Raw genomic sequence first — 13,188 nt, 5'->3', positions numbered from 1 at the left:
GAGAATGTTGGGAGCACTGCTGACAGAAGCTGTGGCTTTAAGTTGAGGAATACAGCTAGCCTAAGTGACCAAGAAGGTAGGGAGCTGGAGGAATAAATATTCCCCAACTTCTCTCACTCTCCAATGTCTTTTGTAAGGTTCTGCGTGAACTGAACTAATCAGAAGGCAGAAGGCAAGAGAACCTGTTGATGTGGTCTATACTGCTCAGTCTTCTGGGATACTGAAGAGTGTGGGTGGTGAATCAGGAGGAGCAAATGAAAGCTAAACAGCACAGTTCTCTGCCAGGAGTAATCTCTCCAAATCAGTGACAGCAGTGTCTTACTCATCTTCATATTCTACTGAACAATGCCTGCCATATCACAAATGATCAACAAATGAATATATTATTACTTTTTCCTTCCTTTCCTGTCCATCTTTTTGTCCTCAAACCCTCAGGCCAAAAGTGAAAATGGCATTGCCAGCCCACTGTGGGCAGCTGGTGATTAACTAATAAGAGAAAGTGTTGTGCACTTCTCTACCCCTCATCAGAGTTTGGGTGGTGTGAGTGGAGAATATTCTAGAGCAGGATTCCCTCTTATAAAAGACTCCACATTCCTTGCCCTTTTGCAGTTAGCCAGGAGGCTGGGAATAGGGAGGGTGGACTGTTTCTTTTTCTGGGGAGGTTTCCAAGCCATTTTGTAGAGCATCAGCAACTTTAATTTGGGTCATAACCAACATTTGAGAACCAAGCTATTCAGTGAACTTCTTTACAAGATTTTGAAAAAAGAAAACAAAACCCATGGTTTTTCAAGGGACCAAAATGGTCAGAAGCATTTCTGATTTGAATCATATTCATGAGAAAATGTGGCAGAGGTCTGTATATCTGTTCCTTTAATTGGTACAAATTAACTGTCTATCAAGTGCCCTCATACCATAAGCAATCAGCTAGAGAGGACATTAAGGAATGAATAAACATAGTTTAATAGCTAACACCAACAATAATTTTTTTTTCTCCTTAAGTCTCCTCCCAAAAATCCAGTGTCTCATAAACATGTCAGTCCTGCTTTGAGGAGGTCGTCTTGCTCTAGTTGGAGTATTCGTTTCTTACAGATCTTTCATATGGTTTTTGATGATCTTTTAACTACAAGCAGCTGGGATCTCACTATTTGTTAAAATTTCTTAGGACTCATTTTGCACAACAGGAGAATGTGTTATGGAATCTTCAGGCTTGGAGATTCTGGGGAGGTCATCTGTATGTTCCTCTGTTGTTTTGTATTCAGTCTTCCCTACAATAGTTGATAGGACTCCTCCTGAGGGTGAGGGCCCAGAAGAAGAGAAATCATCTTTTCTTCCAATCTGCCTTGCCTTGCTTTAAGAAAGCAAGCTACTCTCTTTAATCTTGCCTGTTCAGAATTAAAAATGGAAAGTACAACAGTTTAATACATTTTATGACCTTCATGTTTTATTAAATTTCATAAAGGCATTCCATTTGAAAGAGGGTCAGATTTTAAATTAAGGCTGTACAACAAATATTTAAACTTAGATTTAATAAAAAAGTTATTGTGTATTCATGCAATTGCAATTGATTATAGAAGACTTAGGTATTGAAATTTTAAAAGGGTAATAGATATTGTAAATGGATAATAATGTTTAACAGGATACTGAATTTGGCATTTATTTGGCCTATTTTATGTACATTTTGAAAATTTATGGAACAATGGCACATTGTTTTTTAGATACAAGTGCTTCACACATAGAAGTAACATAATAAATACTGGTAGAAAGAATGTGTTGGATTATACAAGTGAAAAAAATATCTGCAAACTTTACATTTCTTTGTTATGAGAACTAATACATTTAATTAATTCAATGTAACAAAATTTCATAGAGAGAATAATTTATTCTAGTATTGCTAAGCCTTTAATGAGTTATATGAAATGTTTGTGCATCCTTAAGGAAATATGGAATTCCTGAGGAACTATGTGAAATGTTCATGCATCCTTAAGGAACTAGCATTGGAACTGAGAAGCATGATCAGAGAGATCAAGAAAATAAGAGATACTTGGTTGTGTTCTAGTAATCAGGGATGCTGAAATGGTTAAAGACTTTATGAAAGAAGTAAAACTGAGGCAACTCTTGAGTAACTTCCAAAGGAGCACATAATCCACTCTCCTATTTTATCATAACAAACATTTAAAGATTGTCAAAAGGATTTACCAAAGGCTCTCAGAAAGGTAGCATATAAAGGTTATTTGAAAAAATTAAGCTCCCTTCTGCATTCCTTCCAGTGTTTGTCTCTATAGAAATGGTCTCCTTCATTTTGTTTCTAAAAGTTTGAGTATATGATGCCTACATACTTATGGCTCACTGAGCTCTTTAATCTGTGGGTTGATATCTTTCATCGGTATTAAAAAGTTCTTGGCCATTTTCTTCCAAATACTGGTTCTTTACTCTCCTTCTCTTTTCTTCTCCAATGATTACAATACACATGTTAGATAATTTAATTCATCTTATACATTTCTTTCTGCTCTTTCTTATTGCTTTTTTCTTCTTGTGCTTCAGCTTTGGTATTTTCTAACAACCTCTCTCAAGGTTCAATTATCTGATCTTCTATTGTGTCCTGGATGTTATTAACCCCCTCCAATTTCAGATACTGTTATTTTTGTACATGTAGAGGGTTCATTTAATTATTTTTTAATAGATTGTTGAAATATTTTAGCTTTTTTTTCCATTCCATCCATTTCCCCTCTATTTTTGAAAATTTAACATATATTTTGACATCCTTGTCTGTGAATTTCAACATCTAATTACCTCTGTATTTGTTTCTGTTCATTGTCTTATATCTATCATCAGCTACTTTTTTCTATTTCATTGTATGTCTAGTAAATTTTGATGATATGCTGGATATTTTTTAAAGGTTTTATTTATTCATGAGAAAGAGAGAGAAATATATATAGAGGGAGGCAGAGACACAGGCAAAGGGAGAAACAGGCTCCACGCAGGGAGCCCGATGCGGGACTTGATCCTGGGACTCCAGGATCACGCCCTAGGCTGAAGGCAGATGCCAAACTGGTGAGCCACCCAGGGATCCCCGATATGCCGGATATTTTAAATAATGTTTCACAGAGGTTTTGGATTATATTATCTTCTGTTAAAGGGAGTTAAATTTTATTCTGGTAGGTGGTTAAATTATTGGTGAATCCCTTTGATTCTGTTCAGAGCCTGGTAAAAGCTCTGGTACAGCAGATCTATTTCAGTTTTTTTTTTTTTTCCTTTTCTTATTATCAAGGCATAGGCCTTATACAGTAGGGCTTTTAGGATCTCTAATTGTCCAAAGTGTTTCTCAAAGTACCTCCACTCCCCTGTGAGATCTCTGTAATCTATGATTAGTTCCCAACTGCCTGGTATCTGCTATCACCCAGGCTTCCTATGGTCTCATGTTGCATCTGCACAGGCCGTGTTTGGCCCAGGACCTGGGGGCTATTTCCACAAAGATTTTTGAAATGTTCTTCCTGTAGTTTGCCTTTCTCTGTTTTCCTGCTCCAAAATCCTAGTTAGGTTAGTAGGCCAGACTCTGAATATGTTTCCTTTGCCTATTAAAGTCACTATTCATTGTTTGGGCTTCTCTTTATTGCATGAGAGCCTAGAAAACATCCTTAGGGAGAAAAATCTGAGTGATTGTGGGTATCATCTTCTATGCCTTCATTCTTTCTCTTTTTTTAAATTCTATTTTTATTAGCTTAATCCTAAATTCATATTATTTTAGAGGAGTTGGCATTTTCCAGATACTTCTTTTGTAATGTTTCTTAGTCCTAATAATTATTCTGTTTAGGATATTCTTTGCTATTTAAACATTTCAAATTTTATGTAGCTAAAAAAGGTTTAATTTATGGGGGAAAAAATTGCACATGCCTCTGGCCAGCAGGCAGTCATTGCTAAACTACCCATTCTAAAAAAGAATAGTCATTTTTTTCTACACAGGATGCTGTACTATGACAGCCCATCCCCCACTATCACAAATGATTGGCCAGGTATCTGTACTTGATCCAACCCAGGCCAATCAACTGACATTTTCCTAGAACTACGATTCAGGACCCAAATAAACCCAATGTGTTCACTGCAGGTCCTTTCTTTTCCTTCAAATTTTTATTGAAATTCTAGTTAGTTAACATATAGTGCAATGTTGGTTTCAACAGTAGAATTCAGTGATTCATCACTTACATACAATACCCAGTGCTGATTATATCAAGTACTCTTCTTAATACCCAACACCCATAGAGTCCATTCCACACCCACCTCCTTCCATCACCTCTCAGTTTGTTCTCTAAGAGTCTCTTATGTTTTTTTTTCCCTCTCCCTTTTTTCTTGTTTTTCCCCCTTCCATATGTTCATCTGTTTTATTTCTTAAATTCCACATGAGTGAAATCTTATGGTATTTCTTTCTCTGACTTATTTCACTTAGCATAATACACTCTAGCTCCATATATGTCATTTCAAATGGCAAGATTTCATTCTTTTTGATTACTGAGTGATATTACATTGTGTATATATACCACATCTTCTTCATCCATTCACAGTTGATGGATATTTGGGCTCTTTCCATAGTTTAGTTATTGTTGATAATGCCGTTGTGAACATTAGGGTGTGTGTACTCCTTCAAATCTGTATTTTTGTATCCTTTGGGTAAATACCTAGTAGTGCAACATGGCTTTGTTCTCTTAAGGAACATGGCATTCATTTGATTACTCCTCAGAGTCTGCAAATAATTTGATATGATCTATCCAGATATTATAGTTATTTGGTGGGTACGTGAGTCTGGTACCAGTTATTTTGTCACAGCTGGAGTCTCCTTACTAAAGAGACGTTCAAACTCATATATATATATATATATTCATAACATATGGGCTTACTTGTAAACTCACATGTACATGTATGTATACAGATGTATATAGGAAAACAGGCTTGCTTATGTGTGCAGATACGTACCCATGTGAATGTGTGTATCTATATATCTATATATCACATGCACACAACTTTGTGCACATTCACATGTATAACTATGCACACATATATACATACACATACATGACTGAGGTAGTTAGCTTTGGGTGATTAGAGGTTTGCTTTCCTACTGCCAGATAATCTACTGGAGATTTATTTGGTAAACTGAGGATTCTTGTGAGGGTTAATTCATTGGATATTGATTACTTTACTGTAAATTCCTTAAAATAAACTCTCCTTCTGGTAAAGTCTCACATGGGTAAATACTAGAATTGGCATTTCCAAACAGGTCTCCAGTGTCTCACCCAGTGCTCTTTCCACTATATCAAACTGTCTATTTTTAAAAGGAATTAGTCTTTTTCTGGTATTCCTCACTCCACAAGGTATATGATTTTTTGCTGCACTGCATACTGGCTACTAACTGAGATGTTCTGAGTGGCTCTCAGGAGACTAAACTCTATCTTCCTGTTTTAGTTTCAGGTACAAGCTTTAGCAATCTTCCCTTTAATTCTTTCCATAAACAGAAGAGGCTATTAGTCACTCAAGCACTGTGAAGAAAAAGAGAAGAACTAACATTCAAACAGAAGAAAAGGCTAGAACAAAGCAAAAGTGAATGGCAGTTATGGGCAACTTGTTTCTTCAGGGGCTTTTGATTTTGATGTCCCCTGTCCTCTACATCTGGTCTTGTCCCATTATTGTAGGTCCAGAGGTCCTCAATGCACATTGCCTTCACTTTTCTAGTCCTCAATTCCTAATTCTCAATTTGAGATGACAGTGGCCAATGATGGTAAATTCCAAGTTACTCCCCTTAGAGACATGTGCATAAGGGGTCTAAACCTTGCATTAATGAAGTAAAAGGTACTATTTCCAGCCTCAGGGAGGAAGTGGGAAAGGTTTGGGCCAGGACTCAGGGTGAGGCAGAAGAGTCCTTGTGCACTCCAGAGTAATTCACCACAGTTAGATTTCTGAGGGACTGAGAATACAAGATGGCTAAAATCTTAAACTTCTGCCCTCAGGCACCTTGGACATGAGGATATTACCATGCCCAGACTGAGTGGATTAGGGACTTTGTCAAGTAAAATGGAACTCACTCTTTTGAGTTGTTTTGTTTTGTTTTAAGCAGATAAAATGAGTGTCCTGGTCAAAGTTTAGCTTCACAAAGCTGTTTACAACCTCTAGAAAGCTGTACATGGTAACCAAATCTATTTTCCATACAGCAATCAAACTTATCTCTTAAAAAATATAAATCATGTCATGCCTTCTTGCAGCTTAAAACTCTCCAGTGTTTTCCATTGTGTGGAGGCTGAACTATAAAGTCCTTCTGTGATCTGGCTTCTGTGTTCTCCTTCTCCAAGCTCCAGAAGCACTGAACTTCTGTTTCATAAAGGCCAGCTTACTCCAGCCTTGGAAATTTTTTACTTTTTGTTTTCAGTGCCTAAATAGGTCTTCTCTCATGTCTTTGTTCCTTCTTGTCATTCAAGACTCATTTCCAATGTTACCTCCTGAGAGAGGCTTCCAAGACCCATCATACTGTTACATTCCCAGGTTGTACTTCCTTCAGCTATGATCTTGGTTATTTATGTGTTTGTGGCCTGAGCCCCCTGTCCCCATGAAAATGTTCTTTTTGAATACAGTGACCATTTCTGTTTTGTTCACCACTCTGTTTGACTTCCAGAATAGAGTGATTGGCTCAGAGAAGGTGTCCAATAAGGTGTTGAGCAAAGAATTAATGAATCAATGAACAAGCAGTTTTCTCTGACATGTTTACAAGAATTTCACTCATAGATTCATAAAACATCTAAACTGAGAAGCTGGGATGCCCGGGTGGCTCAGTGGCTGAGCACCTGCTTTTGGCTCAATGCGTGGTCCTGGAGTCCCAGAATCAAGTCCTACATCAGGCTTCCCTTGAGGTGCCTGCTTCTCCCTCTGCCTATGTCTCTGCCTCTCTGTGTCTTTCATGAATAAATAAATAAAATCTTTAAAAAAAAAAAAAAAAAAAAACAACTGAGAAGCCCACAGAAAAGCTCTGGTCCAATTTCCACTTAATGCAGCTTCCACACCCCCTACAACATTCTTGAGAGTTGCATGTGCATTAAACAATTTTATGCAGTAGCTTGTTTCACTCAGGACAGTCTTCCTAGTCCCTCACTCAGTGCAGGTTGACTTCTATTTACTGCACAAGTTTCCCATGTTCATCTGGATGCTAAGTCCTTAGCAGACCTGCAGAATCAAATCAGAAGGAAACAAAGGGTACTGTCACGAGACAGGAGGAAGACAGGAGATCTCATAGTTTGACAGTAGAAGAGGAAGATAACACTTCCTGGATCACATATGAAAACTCAAAACTTGGAAGCTGCACCCATTTAGGTAAGGGAAAAGTTACAGGTGCACTTCAGTACCCAAAGGGTATTATAATATCACAGAGAAGGAAGGCACTAATGAAAACCCAGCTATTGCCATTGAACTGGACAGGGTTCACGTCCACATTAGTTGAGTAACTCAAGTAACAACCTTGTAAGCTCCAAATTGCTCACTTGAACATTAGGGAAATAAAGTCCTGTTCAGAGAGACACTGTAGGCATTGATATAATCTTTGTAAAATACTTAGCTCTACATATTGACATGGAAGAGAACTTCAATAAATGTGAGCTACTCATCACTGGGATAGCCCTATGTTATAAGTAAAAGAATAAATTCTATCCATAAATTTTATGACTATCCAACACAATTACTCTTTTTAAGTTTTAGTGTAAAGTAAATAAAACTTCAAATATCCAAACAACCTGGAACAATTGATATCAATGTTAATAAAACTTATTTTTATAACATTTTTAAATTTTGCAATTCCCTTTCATGGATAATCTCTCATTTGATTATTTACAGCTGCTTATTCACTGAATAGTGTAAAACTTGACAATATTTTGTAAGAAGAGTTACCTGTAGTCCAGTGCAAGCAGCAGCTGCATCTCCTCTGTCTTAATGTTTTGTTTGGCCAAATCAGATTTCCTACACCAGAAACTACAGAGCCAATTTGTTCTCTTGAAAGCTCAAATATTAAATGTAAGGGAGAAAAGTCTTTATCTTAAAAAGGCAGGTTGGAGGTGTCAGTTAAAGTCGCTGCCGCCCACAGATGCTTAACCTGGAGAAATCAGAAATAATGGAGGATTAAAGATTATGCGCCTACAGTAATTCTGGAAAATGAAGGAGTCCCTCAGGTAGAAACATGATCCATTAGCCCAAAACTTTTCAAGTTACAGCCTATAAATATTTGAAGTGTTTAACTTCTAAGGAGGCAAAGGAATTATTCAACCCAGTACAAGGAAAGGTGATGAGGAGTAATGGCATGACATTAACAAAGAGAGCATTTTTTCAATAGGGAGAACAGGTAATGCAAAAGCTCTGCTGAAAATGGAGGCTCCTTGGCAGAGTTAAAACAAGATGGCACTTGATGGCAGGAGCTGATGGCTAGTTCCATTTTAAGTTCCTGTGGCTGGTGACCTGTTCAGAGTACATTGAGTGATTTTAATGGTTGGTTCAGCACCTTTTAAATAAGTTTGAGTGAACCAGTAAAAGGAAGAGTCAGAATAAGTAGAAATGTTGATGATTCCCCGGCATGCTGACACCCATTTTTGCTGTTTTTCTTATTTAACACTGGCATTAATGAACATGCCATTTTATCTATTCATTCGATTGTTCTCAGTGATAACATAATAAGAGAAGGAAAAGACAAGAGGTGATGTGAGGAGTGGGGGGAGGGTGAAAGGATGATATTAAACGGATTCTCATGCACATATAATCAACTGATGAATATGAACATCACTCTGAACAACAAGCATGAAGGCAACTGTTCCTGTTTATACATCTAGACTTCTTTCTGGTTCCCTTTACTGAATCTGTGCCAGTCAGCCTGCTTTTATATTATCAAATACATGGAGAGAAGAAAACAAATATTAAAAAAGAGGATCAGGAAGGAAGGAAAATAAAATAAGATGAAAATTGAGATCGAGGTAAATAATAAGAGACACTGAACTCAAAACAAACTGAGGCTTGCTGGAGGGGTGGTGGAGGGATGGGGATAATTGGGTGATGGGCATTAAGGAGGGCACTTGATGCAATCAGCACTGTGTATTATATTCAACTTATGAATCACTGAATTCTACCTATGAAACTAATAAACAAAAGAATAAGAGGACCAGGGCCAAGATATTTCTGACCTCTAATTTATCAATCTTAAAGTTGATAATGAGGTTTTCAAATATTTAGATGAAGCAAATACAATTCTAAAGAAATATTGTATGATTGTATTTACATGAGGTATATAGAAAAGGCAAATTCTTAGAGACACAAAGTATAATAGAGGTTGCAGGGGCTGGGTGAAGGAGAATGGGGAATTACTGTTTCTGTTTTGGATGAAAATATTCTGGATATGGATGATGATGGTTGCACAACTCTGCAAATGTATTTAATGCCACTGAACTGTACACTTAAAAATGGCTAAAATGGGGTGCCTGGGTGGGTGTTGACTCTTGGTTTCAGCTCATGTCATGGTCTCAGGGTCATGAGGTTGAGCCCCGGGTCAGACTCCATAATCAGTGCAGAGTCTGCTTGAGACTCTCTCTCCGCCTTCCTCTTACCCTCCCCACTGCACTTGTATACATGCATTCTCTCCCTCTCTAAAATAAATACATAAATATTTTTTAAGATGGCTAAAATGGACAGTTTCTATATAGATCTTACTACAATAAAGTTTCTGTTACTATTATTTACTTATAATGTTAGCTCTGAAGTCAAGGGATTAATTTTGATTGATTTACTGGCTATAGGAAATTTTTTCAAGAGAAGTTTGTTTTCCAAATTCCTTAGAGACCCATATCATTCCTAATCCCCCTTTCCCCATTACCACCATCAGTAACTTTCTAATATTTAAAGTAAACTTAAAGACTGCACTCAAATATTTATTGTAGCTACATATTGATTTTAAATTTATGGTATATTATAACTTATAATAAAAAAAGAATTCATTCATTTACTAATTCATGCCATGAACACATCTAAGCCATTACTGGCCAAGATTTTATTCTAGGTAGTAAGATAAATAACAGTGGTAAGTGCAAAGATATTAGTGATACTAGTCCCTACTCTTAATGAGCTTAAAATGTCTATTGGGGAAAATAAGACATGGATACCAACAACTGAGAAAAAAGTAACATGTTGAAGATACCTCAACTATGTTTAAATTAATATCTTACATTTAAATACATTTTAAAGTTTGGCAAACATGTTTGCATATATAAAAGGAGGGAGATTTGTTTTAGCAGTGTCCTTATAGAGGACTGAAATTCCATCTAGGCCCCAGAAAATAGCAATTACATTTATTGACTTCCTATAGGTTACAGAAACTTTACATAACTATGTGCAATGTAACAGTTTTAAGGATTATAGATATTACATTTTGAAAAGGGGCACTTAAATTTGGAATCAGACCTAGATTTAATTTCCAATTCTATTGATTATGATGATGTAATTAAGCATAACTTACTCATTCTCTTTGAGTTTCAATGTTGTTTCCCAGAAAATGGAGGCAGTAGTTCCATAATGGTCATGTACTGATAACTGAGATTACACATGTAAAGCACTTGGATATAGCAGCTGCTCAGTAAATATGAGTTGTCTTTTCTAGTTGCAGATGCTGTAGCTTAGATTGTTATGAGCGAATGCTGACTGAATACACGATTTACTTGGTGTGATCCCTGGGTCTGGCACTCCAGTTCCAATCATAACATCGTTCCTATCTGAAAATACAGTTTGGCTCTCAGTGATCTGTGTTTGATAATCCTTTCTGGTGTAGTTTCCAGGAATATGGCTTGATGAAAAACAAGGACTGTCTTATACAAGTGTCTATGAATACCTATATGCATATATAAAATATATTTGAACTATTTTCAAGTACTTTAAGTAATGCAATCTAGTGTCTAGTAAAGTGTTAGAGAACAGGGTTCTTACCAGATGTGTTTGAATGACTGGCTATCAATCATTTGTAATTAGCACACTGTATGTAAATTTATGCAACTTAAGTGCTTGAAAACAATTTATTCTTGTAAGTAGATTAAATTGTCCTTTTTACAATCCTGTTTACATTGGTAATTTATTTAACAGACCCTCATTTCATTGATGGTAAACTTTACCCCTGCCCAAGTTCAAATTCTCTCATTTTGGCTAAGTGCCATCTGAATTCATGAGGTTATATTGTACTAAGAAAAAAAAAAAGATGGAGTACCAAATTCCATCAATCAAGGGCTGGCTGTCAGTGACAGGAAATTGGCACATGCACAAGGACCCCTGACCAGATGGTAGACATCTGTGCTTTTCTCATCAGCAGGGCCAGGTCAACTGTGCACCCTTCATAGATAGGCCTCAAAGAGTTAGGGCCTCATAGGTGGAGGGCACCTCAGGGCTGTTAAAACATTTGGGTTATAAACAACAAAGAGGAAACTGACACCTTGGGATGCCTTAAACTTTCTTTTTTTAAATTATGTCTTAGAACTTAGGATAGGCACCAAGTTTGATCTCCTTGAAAATTTCCAAGACTAAGTTAGTCCCTGCATCTTCAGAATGCAGAGGAAGATACAGAGGAGCAGTCTTCCAGTAGAGCATTCTATTAGAAAGTGTCCTGGGAGGGAGTCTTGCGGACTTTGTATCTAACCTGCCATGCCGAACATGGGTTACTTCAAAGGTTGGAACATTGATTTCTCTGGGCAGAATGGGAAATATACCCTAGAGTTTCAGGGTCCCATGAGCTGAAGGACATTAATGTATTTCTTAAATTCAAAGACAAGAGAAGAAAGCATTGCACCAAATTCCTCTTCAACTACTTAAATCCCAGTTACCCTTTATGACAAAATTTTGTACTCCATGAAAACCACCCCCATTCTTGCTATCCAGGTCATGCTCTCCAAGTCTTAAGTGCTAGAACCTCTAAGATCTAACAGGTTCTTGTACTGTTCTTGACTCTGCTCTGAAATGGTAAGAAATTTGAGTGCAGGAGCCATGTCTTCTCATCTTCTTTCACAGGAAGATGCTAAATAAAAATGTGTTAACTGATTCATAGCTCTGACATTTCCACTCATATTCACAGCCCACTAGGCTGCAGTACTTTTCCCTGAAATCTCTGGCTGAAATCCTGTTAAAAGGACAAGCAGGATATTTCCATTCTGGGGCCTCGTCAGTAAGCATCAGCTTTGCCAATGCCCACAGATGAATCTCTGCCTCTTCTGTTCTCTGAAAGTGAAGGGACCCCATCAACAGCCTCTTGCTCTCTGAGAAAGTCATCACTGAGCTTCAAATGCACTTGAGAACCTGGCTCTCTTTGAAGACTGTTGCAATTGAATTTTCATCAGCAACAATGGTAGCAAGGACAATGAGAGAAAGAGAAAGAGAGAGATTCCTTATCCTTGTGGTGGTAGGAAATAAAAGCAGTAGGCATAAACATCGTAGATCGGAAATCTAATTCTAGCTCTGCTTTTAACAAGCTCTGTAACCTCAAGGAAGTTATTTCATGAGCTCAAGCCTTAGTTTCTGTTCTTCTGAAATGCTCATTTGGACCAGATAATCCCTGGTGTCTCTTATTCTACTATTTAGTGATTCACAGTAGAAAAGATCACAGATAGAATTAGCAAGTCCTAAGAGGGTATGGAGCAGTCAAGTAGGCATGCCAATTCTTACAATCTTTTTTTGAAAACAAACAAATAAAACCTAGGTAGTTATTTATATGTTAGCATAGGTCTTTGGTGTGACAACTTTTGGAACACTAACAAAGCTAGTGTCTCTGTGCATGAGCAAGACAAAATGTTTACTTTTTTAATAAAGTTTGCTTGTGTATTTGTTCATTCATTCACATATTAACTTCTTCAACAAGTATTTATTGAACATCCAATATGTTCCAGGTAATCTTTTAGGCTCTTTTAGGCCCTGGGGATATAGCTATATACAAAATAGGTTTCTAAAAGATCCTGTCCTCCATGAAGCTATATTCCTATACTCTAACAGGGGCAGACACTAGATAGATAGATAGATAGATAGATAGATAGATAGATAGATAGATAGATAATATGTAAGGCAGGGTTAAGAATGTGAAAAAGGAATGATGTAGGATAAAAATGTATAGAGTCAGGAATGGGTAGGGTGCTATTTTCAATCTAGCTGGGACGT

At 37.1% G+C, this 13,188-nt stretch overlaps 1 long non-coding RNA gene across 3 annotated transcripts in view; it reads right to left on the bottom strand.

Annotated features, from left to right (window-relative positions):
- The window catches only part of LOC112647803 (uncharacterized), a 48,296-nt gene that overhangs the window by 9,728 nt on the left and 25,380 nt on the right, over positions 1–13,188 (bottom strand). For 2 of the 3 annotated variants that reach the window (XR_007412055.1, XR_003128477.3), the window contains exons 2-4: positions 10,520–10,772; positions 7,918–8,119; positions 854–1,382 (exon numbers count right to left, since the gene is read on the bottom strand). This is a non-coding gene — a long non-coding RNA (uncharacterized LOC112647803). Of the gene's footprint in view, positions 1–853; positions 1,383–7,917; positions 8,120–10,519; positions 10,773–13,188 lie in introns of those variants that run through there. The other variant, XR_003128476.3, reaches the window with a different exon arrangement.

Source organism: Canis lupus, chromosome 7, assembly GCF_003254725.2.
Source record: "Canis lupus dingo isolate Sandy chromosome 7, ASM325472v2, whole genome shotgun sequence".
Taxonomy (NCBI): domain Eukaryota; kingdom Metazoa; phylum Chordata; class Mammalia; order Carnivora; family Canidae; genus Canis; species Canis lupus.
This window is presented reverse-complemented; position numbering and strand designations above follow the sequence as displayed.